Source organism: Schistocerca piceifrons, unplaced genomic scaffold (assembly GCF_021461385.2).
Source record: "Schistocerca piceifrons isolate TAMUIC-IGC-003096 unplaced genomic scaffold, iqSchPice1.1 HiC_scaffold_913, whole genome shotgun sequence".
Classification (NCBI taxonomy): domain Eukaryota; kingdom Metazoa; phylum Arthropoda; class Insecta; order Orthoptera; family Acrididae; genus Schistocerca; species Schistocerca piceifrons.
The window spans coordinates 2,518,618-2,536,132 of NW_025729183.1; positions in this window are offsets into that span (position 1 = coordinate 2,518,618).

Here is a 17,515-nt window from a genome sequence, read left to right on the forward strand (position 1 = left end):
GGCCGACACGTGGGAGTTGGTCCGTTCCCTCACACGGCATCGCCCACACATGCCGCCGCTCACAACTACCGATGGACCTGCTACCACGCCCGCCGCTAAAGCCGAGGCCCTGGCGACGACTTTTGAGGCCAACTTCCGGCCCCTTGCGGCGCCGGTCGCCAACGAGAACGTCCGCACAGTTGAGACCAGACTTGCTGCCTTCCTCCACGGCGACCACGGTGACGCCACCATTGTGCCAACGTCGGAAAGGGAGGTCACTGACCATCTTCGCCGGCTTCCCCAGACGAAGGCCCCGGGGCACGACAACGTTGACGGGAGAGTCCTCCGCATGCTGCCCAGGATTGCCATCCTGTACGTGGTCGCTCTCTTCAACGCCGTCTTTCACCAACTGCAGTACCCAGAAGCTTGGAAGAAGGCTGTCGTTGTGGCGGTCCCGAAGCCGGGCAAAACCAGGACAGTACCGGAGCATTATCGCCCCATTAGTCTCCTCCCGACGTTGAGCAAAGTTTTCGAGAGGATCCTCCTCTCTAGGTTCGGCCGGCTGCTTCACCAGGACAACATCATTCCTCGGGAACAGTTTGGCTTCCGCCAGCACCACTCCACCACTCAACAGTTGCTCCGCGTCGTCGAGGAGGCGACACAGGCGTTCAACAATCGGGAGTTTTGCGGCCTTGTCTTGCTTGATGTGTCCAAGGCCTTTGACACCGTCTGGCACCACGGCCTGCTCTTCAAGTTGTTCCATCTTGGCATCCCTTCGTGCTTCGTCCGCCTACTTGGCAACTACCTTGAGGGCCGTACATTTGTCGTCCGAGTTGGCAGCACGACTTCCTCTGTTCGCCCGGTCCTTGCTGGAGTGCCACAAGGGAGCGTTCTGGGCCCGATATTGTATGCTGTCTACACCTCTGACCTGCCGATTTCCCCGAGGGTTGGTCGTGCCATCTATGCTGATGACACGGCCCTCTTCTCGCGCCATCGCAACATCGACGCCGTCCTCCGACGTCTGCAAGCTGCTCTGCAGGACCTCGAGCGCTGGGCCGCCGACTGGCGGATCGGCTTCAACGCCACCAAATCTCAGGCGATGCTCCTCACTCGCCGTCTCCCACCTGACGTGCCGCCACTGGTGCTTTGTAATCAGGCCATCCCCTGGACCACGACTGCTACCTACCTCGGGGTCATTCTCGATCGCACCCTGACATGGAAGGCTCACGTCACCGCTGTACACCGGAAGACATCTCAGAGGGCTGGGGCATTGTACCCCATGCTCAACGAAACTTCCTCGCTCCCTGTCGCCAACGGACTGCATATCTATCGCACGTGCATTCGTCCGGTCATGGATTATGCCTGTGAAGTCTGGGGCAATGCTGCCCCCTCCCACATTCAGAGGCTCCAGCAACTACAAAACAAGCTCTTGCGCCGAGTTTACCATGTGCCGCGTGATTTCCCTCATCGCCCCCTCCATCAGGCGGCTGAGGAACCCCTCGTCCGGGAGAGATTTAAAGACGCAGCGCGCCGGTTTTATACTGCCACCCGCACTTCAGACAATCCCCTCGTCCGGAGATTAGGACGACATAATGACCATCACGACCACTACAGGCGGCCCGTTGCCCTGATCGAATAATCAGGTCAGCCCAGAAGACTCACCACCACTTCTTCCTCTCAGCGATTTCCAGTTATCATACGCGCTGACCACCGCCAACCACACCCTGCAGCCTTGGTAGGAAATGCCTCTCGGTAAACCCTACATTCACGATAGCCTGGGATGTTCCACCCCCAGTCCAGATGAAAGGAGGCCGCGCGCCGGCACGCACTCCGCTGCTCGACTCGCTGCCGCTCGCACCGGTCGTTTTCGTTTCCGTTTCGTGTGCACCGTCGCTAGCCCATCGCCATGTCCGGACGCGGAAAGGGAGGCAAAGTCAAGGGCAAGTCAAAGTCCCGCTCAAGCAGGGCTGGGCTCCAGTTCCCGGTCGGCAGAATCCACCGCCTCCTGCGCAAGGGAAACTACGCAGAGCGCGTCGGCGCCGGGGCGCCCGTCTACCTCGCCGCCGTCATGTAGTACCTCGCGGCTGAGGTGCTCGAGCTGGCCGGAAACGCGGCCCGCGACAACAAGAAGACGCGCATCATCCCGCGCCACCTGCAGCTTGCCATCCGCAACGACGAGGAGCTCAACAAGCTCCTGTCGGGCGTCACCATCGCACAGGGTGGTGTCCTGCCCAACATCCAGGCCGTCCTGCTGCCAAAGAAGACCGAGAAGAAGGCCTAAAGGAGGCCAGGCAATCGCAGCGCCGCGTGCTCCCCTGCGCGCAACGCGCTTTGCCGGCCCGGCCCACAACAATCGGCCCTTTTCAGGGCCACCACACAAACCTACGTCCAAAGCAAAATTTCAGTCGTCCTTGTTTTGTTTTAACTTTGCACTTTCACAGCACAGCCGCCGCCGGCGCACGTCCGCCATCTTGTCGTCCACACAGCCCGTGTGGCCCAACACACACACACACATTTTGCACGGTCGCAGTCGCCTTCCAAACGACAACGGCAGCAATAATGACCATTGTTAAAGGGAGGCGTGTCGACACACCGCCCTCCGCTCCCGCGCGCAACGGCCGTCGACACGAACGAAACAGCTGATCCGGCCGCCTATGCCCACACGCCTTGCCTCGGAAACCCCAACGCCGCCGCAAACACACAGAGCCAAACCACGCAAGCAAATAATCACCGCCTCTCGCACAACAACACACAGCCCGCCATCTCCATCGCGATCGATACAAAGACACACAATAACAAACACAAACGAAGCAGCTCCACTCTCACACACACAGCCAGCCACATGACACGCTTCCTTTCCTTCTCCCCTCCCAGTCACATCACGTCGCTCAAACGGAAAGAAACAAACAAACAACACAGCGCACACACGCAGCAACAACACAGACTCTTTCGCACTTTTCAACTTCCGAACAGTGTGGTGGCCCTGAAAAGGGCCGTTTTCTAGTCTCTCCCACCCACAAGCACGGCCGCGGGAAGGCCAGCGCCCGCTGCGACGCAGCCTAACCGCCGAAACCGTACAGGGTGCGCCCCTGCCTCTTCAGGGCGTACACCACGTCCATGGCCGTCACAGTCTTGCGCTTGGCGTGCTCAGTGTACGTCACCGCGTCGCGGATCACGTTCTCCAGGAACACCTTCAGCACCCCGCGGGTCTCCTCGTAGATCAGACCAGAGATGCGCTTCACGCCGCCCCTGCGAGCCAGGCGGCGGATGGCGGGCTTCGTGATGCCCTGGATGTTGTCGCGCAACACCTTGCGGTGCCGCTTGGCGCCACCCTTGCCGAGCCCCTTTCCTCCCTTGCCGCGGCCTGTCATCCTTCCTCGGGCAAAGCAAAACGTGCACAAACAGCAGCTGCAGCGGCTGGCGAGTCGGCTACGGTCTGCGCCCAGCGCGCCCGCCGCCCCCCTATATAGACTCTGGCCCGCCCTCCCCCCACCACGCGCAACCGAGGGCATATAAGCGCAGCACGGAGGCGCGCGGGCCCGTTGTCAAGGCAGCACCGGACGCCGCGCCGCACCTAACCTCCACGCACGCCGCTCCGCTACCGCCAACGCTACCGCTATGGCCCGCACAAAGCAAACGGCCCGCAAGTCCACCGGCGGAAAGGCGCCGCGCAAACAGCTCGCCACCAAGGCGGCGAGGAAGAGCGCGCCCGCCACCGGAGGCGTCAAGAAGCCCCACCGCTACAGGCCGGGCACCGTCGCCCTGCGAGAAATCAGGCGCTACCAGAAGAGCACAGAGCTGCTCATCCGCAAGCTGCCATTCCAGCGCCTAGTGCGCGAGATCGCCCAGGACTTCAAGACCGACCTGCGCTTCCAGAGCTCCGCAGTCATGGCCCTGCAGGAGGCCAGCGAGGCCTACCTCGTCGGCCTCTTCGAAGACACCAACCTGTGCGCAATCCACGCCAAGCGCGTCACCATCATGCCCAAGGACATCCAGCTCGCGCGCCGCATCCGCGGCGAGCGCGCCTAAACCGCGCCGCGGCACCGCACAAACAAAAACGGCCCTTTTCAGGGCCACTAACATCTCTCCGTCGCGAGCAAACTTTGTCGGTCGCCTGCCTCTCGCCCCACAACCCAAAAATTAAAAAAAAAAAAAAAAAAAAACCACCACTTCCCGTCCGTCCGCCACACCCGCTCACTCTGCCTGCCTGCTAGCAGCGCGCAACAATCACACATCATCCCTCCCCGGCGCTCAAAGCGCACAATACCCAACGGCCGACGTCACACCGCACGGGTGGCTGGCCGGCCGGCCGCCGCTTTCGTTTCGAAAACACAACCCGCACTCCACTCCGACGGCCAACGGCCAGGCAGGCGCGCCACCGAAATCCCCGCCGACATCTCATCTCAACGTGCCCCCCGTTGCAAAACATAACACACACACACAAAGAAACAAACAAAGACCAGACACGACTAGACAAGACAGACACCCGAGAAGAACGAACGCAGGCAAGCCAACCAACCAACGTATTCAAAAAAACAACGTGACAGAAAACCAACCGTCGGCCGCCGCCAAAAACACGGCGACAATCAACCACGACAACAACACCGCTTACCGCTACCGCCGCCCACACCCGCCACCGACCCCCGCAATCCAACCACCACGGCACGCAAAAAGCATCCCCACGGGCATACAGAAACGCCAGACAGACAGACACACACCCACACCGCAACACGACAATCAAAACCTTCCCCGACGTGCTTTGATGGCCCTGAGAAGGGCCGTTTTGGGCCGCGCGTCTCTTGCGCGCCACTAGACGACGACGGGGGCTGGGGACGACGGAGTCAAGCGCCAAACCCTTCCTTTCCCATCTCTTTCTCCTCTACTCTACTCTACTACTTCTTCTTGGGCGAAGCCTTCGCCTTAGACGGCGTCGTCGCCTTCTTCGGGCGCGGCGCCTTCGGCTTCTTCGTCGGAACCTTGGCGGCCTTCTTCGCCTTCGACGGCGACTTGGCCTTGGCCGGCTTGGCCGCAGCCGCCTTCTTCGCACCCGCGGGAGCGGCCGACGCCGCAGACGCCTTCTTGGCGGCGCCCGCCTTCCGACCGGTCGCCGCCTTCACGCCACCAGCCTTCTTTGCGCCGGCGCACGGGCGCCCTTCTTCTCCTTGCTGGCCGGAGCGGCGCGCTTCTTCTTGGCACCGCCAGCACGAGCCTTGCCGCCCTCGGCCGCACCCCCGCCGCCGGCGCCGGCAAGCTTGAACGAGCCGGACGCGTCCTTCCCCTTCGTCTGCACCAGCTCGCCCGCCACGACGGCCGACTTGAGGTACTTCTTGATAAACGGCGCCAGCTTCTCCGCGTCCAGCTTGTAGTGCGCGGCAATGTACTTCTTGATCGCCTGCAGCGACGACCCGCCGCGCTCCTTCAGACTCTTGATGGCGGCCGTCACCATCTCAGAGGTGCGCGGGTGCGCAGGCTTGGCGCGCGGCTTCTTCGCAGACGACGCAGACTTGGCCTTCTTCGTAGTGCCGGTGGCGGCGGGTGCCGCAGCAGTCTCGTTCGTAGCCGCCTGATCTGCCATTTCGACGACGCGCCTAACACACAGCGAGAGCGAGAGCGAGAGCGAGAGCGAGAGCGAGCGGGACGGCAGGCACGCAAGCACAGCACAGCAGAGCAGAGAATCACTTTTTTTTTTTTTTTTTTTTTTTTTTTTTTTTTTTTTTTTTTTTGTTCGTGCGATGGCTGGGGTTCTAGCTCCTTAGGAGCTTGGTCCCCCGTGTGTGCAGGATAGGTTTTTCTTAATTGGGGGCTCCATTTATTTATTAGCAAGATCAAATAATGGGGTCTCCTTTTTCAGCGCTTTGGGACTCACTGTGGACACTTTCGCCCTTTTGTGGTCCTCATTTAATGGTGGTTCATGGGCTTGAGTATTGTTTCTTGTGTTCTACTTGTTTGTGTTCTTTCTTCACTCTCATCGGTTCCTCTGTAGGTGCTTACTATTGTTGGTTCCTAATGATTGATAGAGGTTCCTTGACTTTGTGCCAGGCGGTTGGTTCCACCGTGGCGATGTCTTCAAGCCTGTTGTTCGTGGGTCTGAGTCTCTCTATCTTTGTCACCAGTTTCCTGGTGGCTTCTTCGATTTGTTCAGCTATTCGTGGCATCTCGAGCTCCCTGTGGATTGCCTCTGTGCTGGTCCATGGAGGTGCGTGTAGGGTGAGTTTTAGGCACCTGTTCTGGAGTGTCTGCAGTTTCTTGATGTTCGTCTTGCACGTGATGCCCCATGCGGAGCACCCGTACAGGATGGCCGGCTGTATTATTGCCTTGTAAATCCGCAACTTAGTCCGGGTTGTCATTTCTTTGCTTGTCAGAAGTGGGTAGATAGCGTGGATTGCCCTTGTAATTTTCATCTTCTTCTCCTTGATGTGGTCTGTGAATAACATTTTCTTGTCAAGTGTGACTCCTAGATATTTTACTTTGTTTGTCCAGTTGATTCTATGTCCGTTGAGTTGTATTCTGTCTTGTATGTCCGGTCTGCGTCTTGTGAACAGGATGGCTTTGGTCTTTTCTGCGTTAATTTTTATTTTATTTAGCTTTGCCCACTTTTCAGTTAGGTTAGTTTGTTCTTGTAGTCGTCTCATTGTGGTGTCTAGTCTTCTGTGGCTTGTCAGTATTGCCGTGTCATCGGCGAATTGGGCCAGTACTGTATCCTCTGTTTTTGGAATGTCATTCACGTACACTGTGAAGAGGGTGGGAGACAGTACCGATCCCTGAGGAATCCCTTCCTCCAAGGTCTTCGTTTCAGATCTTTGCCCGTTTATTTTTACAAAAAATCGTCTGTTTGTCATGAAGCTGTTGATCATGCGTAAGTAGCACCTGGGTATGTCGGTATCTTCTTTTAGCTTCACCAGCAGATTGTTCCTCCACACCTTGTCGTATGCTTTTTCGACGTCCAGCATTAGTGCTGCTGTGTACTTTGCCAGGTTCATTGCTTTTGTGATCTCCTCTGTGATTCTTAGCAGCTGGAGCTCCGCTGATAACGTTTGTTGGTAAGCGAACTGTTCTCTCCTGATGACGTTCCCATCCAGGAGGGGTTGTCTTATTCGCGGGAGCAGCACACGTTCTAGAAGCTTCGACATGGTGCAGAGTAGGCTAATCGGGCGGTGGTTCTCGGGCTTCTTTAGATCTTTCTCTGCCTTGGGGATCGGTACTATCTTGCTGATTTTCCACGCATCTGGAAAGTAGTTTAGCATCATGCACGCATTTATGATGCGTGTTAGTAGCACCAGCGGTTTTCGTGGGATTTGTTTCAGCTGTTCGTTTGTGATGTTGTCTGGTCCAGGTGCTGAGCGTGTTCCTAGTCTTGCTATTATTCTCCGGACCTCTGTTGGTGTCGTCAGTTCTGGCCTATCATCTGCTGGTATGTTTTTGATTGCGTCAGCCTCCTGGTTGATGTGTCTGGCGAATTCTATCTCTTCTAGTGTTGGGTTACCCTCCTCTTCTATCTTGTTCTGCTCCTCATAGGTCTGGGCGAAGAGCTCTGCTTGTCGTAGTGCGTCAAATACTACGGTGTTTCCGTCCATTAGTGCTGACTTTCTTGGTTTAGGGTTCTTTAGGCTTTTGATCAGCTTCCAGTCCTCTCTTCCTCTGAGTGTTAGCTCACTCATGCGGTCCTCCCACTTTTCCGCCTTCCATTCTAGCACTCTTTTGTGTATTTCACGCGTGAGTCTATTCACCTCTCTTCTGTCTTCTGGGTTTCTGTCTCGAATCCATCGCTTCCTCGCTCTGTTTTTGAGGTACTTGAGGTCTTCGATCAACGGTGGGAGCTCGCTGTTCTTTCCTTCCACGAATGTCATTTTGGTTGTGGCCTTTCTTTGCGCGTTTTTGATCTGGTCCGCGAGGGTACCAATCACCTCGTCAATTTGCTGTTCATTGTTGAGTGGGGCAGTGGGGTTAACGTTGTTATTCAGCCAGCGGCTGAATTGGTTCCAGTCTGTTGTTATTTTTTGACTTTGTGGTGGGGGTTCTATTGTCTCGCCTAATTGAGTGATTACTGGAAGATGGTCTGATGTTAGGCTGTTTCTAACCTGCATTTCCATATCTGGATCCATGTTCTTGACCATGAATATATCCAGGACGTCTGGTTGGTGTCTGCTGTTGAAGGGTACATAGGTCGCTTCTAGGGGGGCTGTGACGACGGCTTGGAGCCTTTCTTCCAGGTTGTGTAGTGCTTCTCCTCTAGCGTTGCTCCTGTGTGCATTCCACGCTTCGTGCTTCGCATTTAGGTCGCCTGCCAGTAGTATGCGGTCGTGGTTATCGAAGATCTGTGTTAGATCATTTTCTTCCAGGTTCGCTCTTGGGCTGAGGTATGCTGCTACTAGTAGCAGTTTGCCATTGGACGTCTCTATGTTCACCAGTGTTGCCTCCAGAGCTGTCATTGGAGGGGTTGGCTCTGGGTGATGTATTATGTTTTGTCTGAGGTATATGGCAGTTCCTCCACCCATCCTGTTTACTCTATCTGTGCGGTGACATATCATGTTCCTCAGTTTGCAGCTTTGGGATGGACGTAAGTGGGTCTCTGTGACTATTAGCACATCTATTTTGTTTTGCTCAATGAATTCGTTGAGGAGGTCCTTTTTGTTTTTGATACCACATGCGTTGAAGTTGCAGATGCGCAGTAGTTTTTGTCCTCTCCTGTTAATTTCCATTAAAGATTTCGAAAATTTTCATCGCTCCTCCAGCGATAGCCATCAATATTGACATGGCGTCAGGTGCTGAGTTTACTTCTTGTAGTGTTGATCGTGCTGTGTTCAGTACTTGTCTCCAGTTGAAGGATGCCCAGATGGATTTAACTTCGTCAATGAAGCCCTTGACTCCTTCCATCATCCCTTGGTTTCCTGTTGTTTGTTCTGCTCCTTGTGTGTTAATGTTGCCCCATGCTCTTCTTCTCCCTCTTTGTTGTGCCTCTGCTGGTGTTGGCATTGCTGTCGGTCTTATCTGTTGTTGTTGTTGTCTTGTTTGTCTTTGCAGATGTTGTTGGTTTTCTCTTCCGTACGCTTCTGCTGCTTCCTGATAAGCCCTGCAGCCTCTGTGGGACGCTGCATGCCCGTCTTCTCCACAGTTGATGCAGTGTGGGATGGCATTTGTTGGTAGCTGGCAATCTTTTGCTCTGTGATCACCTCCACATCTTGCGCATCTGGTGGGCATGCCACAGTATCCCGCTGTGTGAAAAAATCCTTGGCACTTCTTACACTGTGGCGGTCCATCTCTGTTTTTGTAAGTCTCAATTGTTACTTTTGTGTCAAGTAGGTATCTCAAGTTGTAGATGTTCTGGTTTTCAGGTTTTTTGTCTAGTGATATGCAGAACACGTCAATGGGTTTAAGCTCCCTTGTTTCAGGAATCCTTTTCTTGTACTGGTGTACATTATTCGGGTGGAAGTTGTTGTATCTTAAGTCAGCGTTGAGTTCGTCTTCTGTGACTGTGTCAGGCAGACCTTTGATGACTACTTTCAGCTGTCTGTCTTCTTGAAGCTGGTGGGTGTAATTTCCGATTTGGTGGCGTCTGAAGAAGGCCAGTGCTGTTCTTTGGTCTCTGACCGACTCAAAGTGGTACTTTATTGACTTTCCTTTGTGTATCACCCTAATGGGTCCTTCCATTTCTTTTTTCAGTGCTGCGTTTAATGTCAGGTAGTGGCCTGCATACTGTATGGTTATGGGAGGTACCCTGGGCTTTTTCGGCGTTATTCTCTGCGATGTTGTCGGGTTTTGGCTCTGTTGAGGCGTCTCTTGTGGTGTACCGTTCCCTGTTTGCAGGTTTTGGGTATTCTGCAAGGTGTCAAATCTGTTCCTCGTTTCGATTGTGAACTGCTTGTTTTGGGAGTCGGTTTCAGCGGAGTTTTTCCTCTTGATTGTTTTCCTTGGCACTCTGAAGCCCTCGTTATCTTCGTATAGCTCCATTTGTTGCATTTGGTACGTGTTTTGATCTATTTGTGGCGTGTCTTGGTCCATTTCTTCGTCCTCGCTCGATGACGCATAATGTTCCGTTTTTCTTCCTTCCGCTCCCACTAGGTGGTTTGTTTCATGCTGGCTTTGCTGGTTGGTGCTATATATGTCTCTGATATCAATTTGGTGTCGTTCGGTTGGTGTTATAGCGCCGGCGGCCATCTTGGTTTCTTCCGCGGCGGCAGCAGCTGCGGCGGCCATCTTGCGCTTTTCCGCTTCAATGGCAGCGGCTCCGGCTTCAGTTGTAGCCGTAGTGGTTTTTCCCCCGTTGGGGGCAGTTGTCTTGGCTGTTTCCAGGGTTTTCGGGCGTTCCGAACTTTCCCTTCGTAGTTTTTCGATGGTTTGGAGCATTGCCTGTTCCATGGTGGGCGTCGTACCTGTTGTCAGTTCCCTCTCGGCGCTCGTGTGGTAGTGTCTTTCGACGGTACGATGGAGAGACTCAGACCTACTCGCGGAACTAGGCCTTGCCCTGCTTCTTGATCTGTGCCTGAAGGCGCGCGGACGTACCCCGCCCAGGGAGTCGGCCACCTGTCGGTCGACTGCCTGGTGAGGAGGCCCTGGTGCCTCTTCATTCCCTATGCTAAACATTCCTAGCCCATCCGGCTATCCCGGAGGATCTCGCCTATCACTAGTAAGACGGCCCTATCAGGACACAATTGCTTTTTTAACACGCAGTGGGAGCACTTCAAACTTAAAAGTTCGTAGCGCACCCCCCGCGTGTGCACACAGCTCGGCTGCTCGGAGACCGATGCAGAGAGAATCACAAGGCCCAGCCAGTGTCGCGGGCGGGCGCGGACGGCCGAGAGAGCGGCCGCCACTCTGCGCGCCGCCGCGCCGCGCCTCCCGCGCTTGCTACCCAGTTCGAGTTAGTCTTCCGTAGTGAGCAGACGTGCTACGCGTGCGCTGCCATGAGTTCGGTATCTAGCTCAGCGAAGGGTGTGGCGGATCGCCGTCCGGCGGAGCTCGCTTCGTCGGCGGCCCCATCCGGCCCCCCCACCATGACGACCCGGCAAAGGCGTACAGGCAATTATCTATTGACGACCACAGCGAGGGCCCTGGACATGGCAATGGATTATTCTTCTGACGCGTCGTTCGCCGACGACGCTACTCGCCCGTCGACGTCCCAGTTTCGACGGAAACGCAGCGATCCCGGACCTGGACTGCCCCGTGTGGCGCCCACCGACGACGGCTTCATTCGTCCGCCGAAAAAGAAGCAGGCCAAGAACCCGGCACCGGCAGACGCGCCTGTCGTGCCTGTCAGCAACAGGTTTGACGTCATCGACGATGGGATGCTGGCGCCACAGGATCATGAGGCACCACAGCAGCCTCAACAGCACCTACAACCACAGCAGCAGCAGCAACCACAACAGAAGCAGCATAAAATTCCACCGATCGTCCTCCAATATCCGGACACCTATTTGAAATTGTACGATTGGCTGACGCAAAATCTGAAGCAGCCTTTCTCAGCGAAGCAGGCTGGAGGCGATAAGTTAAAACTCACTGTCACGGCCACTGAAGACTACGTCAAAGTTATGGACATGGTGGGAACCGAGGGAATACCGTGCTACACGTTTCCCACTGTTCGCCCGCCCACTCTGAAGCTGATATTTCGAGGCATCGTCGATTCTCTTCCGAACGACAGACTCAAGGAAGAATTGTCTGCATTGGGATTTGAGGCGACGGTCGTGGACTACCATCGGATGCCCGGCACGCAGCAGAAATCAGGCCTCCGTGTGGTGGTTCTCCCGGACACGCAAGAAAATCGCGATGTGTTTAAAATCAACAGAATTTGTGCCCTCTCCGTTTCTGTCGAGAAGCTACGTAAATCAAGAGGAGTGACTCAGTGCTTCCGCTGTCAGGGCTTTAACCACGTGGCGCGGCTCTGCACAATGCCATTTATATGTGTGAAGTGTGGTGGCCCTCATGACAGCCGCCAGTGTCCCGTCCCCAAGGACGAACCTGCCAAATGCGGACTGTGTGGCGGCAGGCACCCAGCCAGCTATCGTTCCTGCCAGAAACACAAAGATGCTAGTCGCCGACAGAGGGGTTTACCGCCCCTCAACGCCAAGACTCGACGTGCTGGGACCCGTGTCTTCAGAAGCACACCTGCCAGCAGCAGATACATCGATGCACCGCTACAGGAGCGAGCTCCACTGATGCAACGGCGCGCGGCTTCCGTCCTCCAGTCTCCGACAGCGGCGGATGTCTTGAAGGGCACCGCCTCTACAGCGGCACCCCCAACAGCAGCATTTGAGATTGCCTCGGCGTCCTTTCCACCTCTTCGAGGCCGGCGCGCTGACGACTTTGGCCGTCCCCAACCGCCCGCTGCGGCAGCTGACGTCAACCAACTTCTGGTGCTCATGCAGACCATGATGCACGCCGTCACCGAGATGAGCCGAGCCATTCAAGCACTCCCGGCAGTTCTTGCCACGACAGTTGAAGCGGCCATTCGTGGTTCGCTTCAAGCCACCAGCGACGTTCCGCCTCCTCAACATGCCTAGGCCCCGACGCTATGAAGACCTTTGTATAGCCACCTATAATGCGGATGGCATTTACCACGACCTACTGGAGGTTCGCCAATTCCTGGAAGATGAGCATGTCGACATCTGCCTGGTCAGTGAGACGCATCTGAAGCTGGACCTGAGGGCCAATATCGCCAATTATCTCTGCTATCGGAATGATCGCCCCACTCGAGGTGGCGGTACAGCCATCTACATCAAGCGGACAATCTCACACTACGTTGTACCGACGCCTCCTCTGCGGAAGATGGAAGCGACAGCTGTGGCCGTCGAGACTTCGGTCGGCACAGTCACATTTGTGGCCGTCTACCGCCCACCTAAGCCGCACATTGACGTCGACGATGCGAAGGCATTGCTGCGCCTTCCTGGGAAGCTGTTCCTCGCCGGTGACTTTAACGCAAAGCATGCGGCGTGGAACTCACTCACCACCACTTATGACGGACGGCGGCTCCTCCACGTCCTCGAGCAAGCTGATGCGCACGCTTGTGGACCCGAGGAACCGACATGCTACCCCTCCAGAGGCAATCCGGATGTCCTGGACATCGCAATAACCAAGGGACTGACTCAGTTCATGTCGGCAGAAGTGAGACATGCTCTCAATTCTAACCATCTGCCTGTCATTTTCCAGCTGAACGTCCATCTTCCTCCGCAGACGCCACGGTGGAATCTGCGCCGTACCCACTGGGATGGCTACCGGGATCGGCTCCCCCATCTGCTGGCATTCACTCCCCCGGATGCACCCGTCGATGATGCCACGGCGGGGTTCACCGCTGCTGTTACTACAGCTCTCCGGCAGTCCACGCCGCAGGCCGGCCGGCGACAGCCACTTCGTCCAGGGTTACCCCACGACATCCTGGACCTTATACGTCTCCGCAATCGCCTCTGCAAAGACTGGCGTCTCACCAGGGATCCCGGCCTTAAGCGACGTGTCAACCAACTTCGGCGCGACGTTAAGGCCGCCCTCATCGCCCACAGGAACCAGCAGTGGGCCACGAAACTCGAGGCCTTTACACCGGATGCCAATCACTGGGACACGGTTCGATTTTTCACTAAACGTCGGACGACTATTCCTCCGTTGGAAGCCCCGGCTGGACTCGTCTACACCCCTGAGGACAAGGCCGCCGCCATCGCCGATGTGTTTGAAGCTAATTTCGCCCCTGTGAACGACCCGATTGACGTCAATCACGTTCAGCGCGTGGAAGCGGAGGTCCAACAATACCTGGACCAACCTGCTGCTGCGGATGAGGACCACATTCCGCCCGTCACGATGGAAGAAGTTCGGTCTTGCATCGCTGGTCTGAACACCACCAAGGCACCGGGGGCAGATGACATACCCAACAGAGCCCTGAAGGAACTTCCTCCAGCAGCCTATCTCTGGCTGGCTGCAGTTTTTAACAACATATTTCGGACGCTGACATATCCGGAGGCGTGGAAACGGGCTACAGTTATCCCCATTCCCAAACCGGGGAAGAACAGGAAGGAACCGGCCAACTATCGCCCTATCAGTCTCCTCCCTCATATCAGTAAGGTGTTCGAACGGCTGCTGCTCCGAAGAATCCGCACCATACTGGACCGACGGAGGATACTACCGCCGGAGCAATTTGGGTTCAGAAGAGGCCACTCCACCGAACAACAGGTGATCCGCGTCGTCGAAGACATCACCCTCGCCTTTAACAACCGGGAATACTGTGGGGCAGTATTCCTCGACATTTCCAAGGCGTTCGACAGCGTCTGGCATCAGGGGCTCCTGTGGAAATTGATGCAGCACGGATTTCCTCGCTCCATCGTACAGCTGCTCGCCTCATACCTCCGAGGGCGAACCTTCTCTGTTCGCGTTGCCAACTCCTGTTCGACTCTCCGGCACATCGCCGCTGGCGTACCTCAGGGCTCCGTCCTTGGGCCGATCCTTTACTGCATCTTTACATCGGACATCCCCACCTCCCCCAGGGTGGAAAAAGCTATGTATGCTGACGACACCGCCATCTACACGCGCAGCCGTTGGCCACAGGCCATGCACCGCCGACTTCAGGACGCCTGTTCCGACCTTGAACGATGGTCCCGCAAATGGAGGATTCGCTTCAACGCTCAGAAGAGCCAAGCCGTCATCTTTACCAGAAGACTACCGCCGCCAGTGCCGGCGATTCGGTTGTTCGGCGAAGACATCGCGTGGCTGCCCTCAGCGACTTATCTCGGAGTTGTGCTGGATCGTCAGCTCATTTGGCAACAGCATGTCACGGCCACCCGCAGGAGAGTGGACCAGCGCCTGGGAGCCCTATACCCGCTGCTTAATGAAGGCTCCTCACTGTCAGTTGCAAATGGCCTCCTCATCTACAGGCTATTCGTCCGGCCGATCATGGACTACGCCTGCGTCGCCTGGGGCAATGCTGCCACCCGCCACATTCAACGTCTTCAAGCGCTGGAGAATAAGGCCTTACGAAGAGTACTCCACGTGCACCCGCAGTTCCCGTCTCGTTATGTACATGAAGCTCTGCAAGAACCTGAGGTCCTTCTCAGATTTCAACACAAAGCCAGACGCCTGTATCACAAAGCCGTGGTCTCGGAAAACCCACTCATAAGGAACATTGGAGTCCCGTCAGATGTCCGGGACACATACCAAAGACCAGTCGCACTGCTCAACAGGTAATGCACCTGGCAGTGTCCAACCCACTGAAGTCCAAATGAATTTGATTCTCTAATCCGCAAATAAAGATGACAATTTCCTACACCTGAAGTTCCATATCTCCTCCCCAGAATTAGTAGTCAATGCCTTCGGGTAAATACTACCTTCCCTCAACCACTGCCGGTAGTTTAGACGATGCGGACCGGTGGTGCGCTTGCTACCGCCCAACGTCCGACAGCCTGTGCGGAGCAGCCCCAAACCTGCGCCACAACCGCCCGCGCCTTTCAAACCACCGAGGATGGGGCTACACACAGCCACACCACAGTCGCCAACCAGTCGCCGCGGCAGCGCCGCAAACCACGGCCAAACTGCAGCTACCGCGCGCTACAGCCTGGGTCGGCCCGCCGAGAATCGCCGCCCCCGCCCAAATGCCGCCCCCACAGCCCCAGCCGACGACCCGCCACAATGGCCAAACCTTCGGCAAAACTCCCACACCGTCGCCGCGGCAGCCCGGCCAGCGCGGCCGGCGCCACAGCCACACAAGCCGAGGCGTGCGGCGATGACGGCCGTGCAAACGCGCCTCCGCCGCCCCATCGCCTTCCGTCGCCCTCCCGCCGTTTCCCGATCGGCCCGCAGCCGTCGGGCCACATCGCGCGCCGTCCTCCTCCTCTCGCCCGCCAACATTCACAGCCGTTTCTCAACAATTGCCCGCCGCAAACGGACGCCGCCTGCGCAACAGGCACCGCCGCCCCTCGCCGCTTCCGACCCAACCCCTCGCCCGAGGCAAACCGCAATCCGAATCTACAGACCAACCCAATCTGCCGTCAGCACACACGACAGCCGACCTTACACGTTACGCGTTACACATTACGTTTTTACACGTCTAGGGTAGGGTAGGTTAGGTTAGGTGGACGTGGGTTAGGTTAAGGGGACTTGGGTTAGGTTAAGCGTCCAAACTTAGGTTAAGCATTCAAACACGTCAGTCGTCAGACGTTAGGTTAGGTTACACGTTAGGTTAGGTTAAGGGGTCAGTGCTAGGTTAAGAAGCGTCAAACGTAGGTTAAGAAAGCGTTCAAACGTGAGGCGTGAGCCGGACAGCTTACCTTACGTAGACGTTAGGGGCTCAGGCTGAGCTGACCTCACCTCACCACACCACAGGTTAGGTTCGGTTCGGTTCCGCTCGGCTCAGCGTAAAGCGCCGAGGTCAGGGTTACGTTCGTTCACCTTCCGGCGCCACACTTTCGGTTGAAAGGTCGCGACGGGACGACGTCGGCAGGCACGCCGCAAACAAACAAACAAACAAAACGTACAGACGGGGAGCAGCACGACCACGACCAGATACCGAGCGCGAACGAGACACACGCGAACCACCCCCACCGGCCAAAGGGCACCACACAACAACCCAGAGCACCACGTGTCGACACCAGAGCAACCCGCCGCTCACGCGACATGGCTGGCACCGAAGGGCAACCGCCCGCAACTGCGCTTTCCGCGCCGGCCCGGATGCACGTCGTGCTACAACACCACCACTACCGTACACAACATCACTATCATGCGCGCCCGCGGCTCGCCGCCGTCGCAGTCGCAGCCCCAACGCCAGCACTTTTGCACCACCATTCACACGCACCGCAACACAGCTCGCCGACACAGCCGAACAAAACAAACAACAGCAACAACGCCGCCGCCTCTACTTGTGCCGGCGACCCACCCCACCGATGGCGCACCTTTCGCCAGCCGGCAATCGACACGCACCCACCCACCCCCCGGGGCCCAGTGCAAATAAAAAAAAAACAAAAAACAAACACACAAAAATAAAAAAAAATTAAAACACAAACGACACGGGAAGCGCACACCGCCACTTCGCGCGCACGCCACCAACCAGTCGTCGTCTCAAAATAACACACAACAACCAAAACACAAACAAAATAAACTAACAACTAGGGCAACACAAAACAAAAACGCCTCGCACGAACCGCCCACAAAACGAACAAGCACACGCACAGCCTCTGCTGACGACCACGACGCAGCGGCACGCTGCTCCTGTCCCGCGCCTCGCGCCCCACTCGATTCACAACTCACGCGACACCGTCAACGACGGGCTCGCTTCCCGCAACCTACCACCTTTCCGCCACGACGCACAGCCCCAGCCCCACCCGACGACGCCCGTGGCAACGACTGCACTTTCACCACCGCCTCCCCCCAACACACACACAGCCAGCCAAAAACGCACTCGCGACCCACACATGCACACGCCAACCAGTCAACGTCGACAACCACACGCAAGGCTCGAAACGAAACCGGCGTCCTTCCACGTTGCCATCAAGCTACCTACACGACACAAGACACAAGGAACCAACACAACAGCCGGCCCCACTAATTCCCACTCTCACGCCAAACGCACGCA